The sequence below is a fragment of the Frankliniella occidentalis genome, unplaced genomic scaffold (genome assembly GCF_000697945.3).
Source record: "Frankliniella occidentalis isolate FOCC.00 unplaced genomic scaffold, Focc_3.1 Scaffold56, whole genome shotgun sequence".
Taxonomy (NCBI): domain Eukaryota; kingdom Metazoa; phylum Arthropoda; class Insecta; order Thysanoptera; family Thripidae; genus Frankliniella; species Frankliniella occidentalis.
In genome coordinates, this window is record NW_026267186.1 from 141,815 (window position 1) to 143,580 (window position 1,766).

A 1,766-nucleotide genomic window follows, 5' to 3' on the forward strand; every position below is an offset into this window, starting at 1 on the left:
GGGAGGGAGGGGGAAAGGGAGGAAAAGGATGGAGGTAGAGAGGGGCATGGCTCACAATGGACATGGAGGCCTAGACCTAAGCGCGGCCTAAGTGACATGAGGTTGGACGATGGAGTCAGCGTTCCAAGGTCTATTGCTTATGAAATATTCGGTGAGTTGAACAGCGTTCTGTGCTGCTGCAAATGGAACAAAGTTGGCGGATCTAGTAAACCGAACTTGCATCATTGCTTGTGTGGATTTGAATGCATTGCATTTTTCAGAAGGTAATTTGAGTAATTCCTGCGACTTCTTAAAAAAACAACAAAAAAACATTTGATCCGCGTCCGCGAAACAAAAACGGAAGCCAAGAAAATTTGCCTTCCGCATCACAAATTTCTGCCCTGAACACGTGATTTAGTCATGTTGATAAAGGTGTGATCGCTGTGAGCGGCTTGATAATATTTTTTCACCTGATCATATTTTGGTAAAAATTCTTGGTCAAATGTGCAGTTGGCTTCAGGTTGTAAATTTTTGTTGATTCAACACCTTTTTAGGACACATTGCTTTTTTCAGTTTAGTTTGATATTGAACGAATTGTTGATTTTTGATCACGGGTCGGACACTTCACCAAAATGTTTACGCGGATAGCAGCCATCATCCGATCCGTCAACGACCAAAAAGGAAAAGCAGCGCGCCGTCCTTATTGCGCTGATCTTCTGGGAGGGGCTCCTAGACCACCTGCAAAACGTTCTGAATCTTACATCGACGTCCTCTACTGGTGAATTATTCTCCTTCATAAAAGGAGCAACTGGTGTCTCTCTCGTGGTATCTCTGGTAAGGGCTGCTTATATTGGAGGAACATGGGCTCCCAACCGACACCCCACTGTCGCATCGGCGAAAAGCTCAATCTGATCCGTCCCCTTTTTCTAGTGCCTTTGTGACAGTGTCTATTGTGGGCTGAACGCAGAAAGTACTTTGTGTCACAACAAAGCATTCTGACATTTTATCCCGCTATCCCGTTATCATAAAACACTTACCAATATTTACAACTAAGACTAACAGAGAAAGTAAAATAGTTTATTTTGTCCACTGTAAACTTGTTGGCGTCTTTTAACGCCAAAATATTGGCGTCCTCTCATAACGCCTAATGGTGGAGTTTTTTCACTGAGAAAAATATCGTCGTAATTTTTTTTTGTAAACTCAAATTACAATTTCAATTCTAAATTTATGAGAGTGCGTTTTTACTCGCCAATGAATTTTAAATCGATACGTACTGGTGTATGTATTTTGTATGATCACAAATTGTAATTTAACAACTTGCGTCAAGGAAAATTTTCCTGTAAACTTTCCTACTATTTTTCAGTATTACAGGACTAACCAGTTCACAGCAGGGGTCAGTAACGCAAGAGAGTTAAATTTATCAGATATCGAGTTAAATTTATCAGATATCGAGTCAAATTTAAAGAGTACACTGGTCGACACTGGTAATCCAATTATTATTTTTTTTTGTTTCTTTTCAAATTTGTAAATTTGCACTTAAATGCTTTTGTGTCCTGTTTCTTGAGGGAACATTTTTTTCTCGACCTCTACCCGCCCTGCCTCGGCTCCTACAGACGCTCACCTCACACTCCCTGCCCTTTGCCTCGATTTCTAGAAAAGGACTCGTTCGCTGGACGCCCCTGCTGTCCACGCCGCGTCCCTTTCCGGAAATGGCAGATGGACACGGTCCATCGCGCGGGGGGAGAAAGAGGAGGGGGGGGGGGGGTCAACCCCCACCATTTCATCCG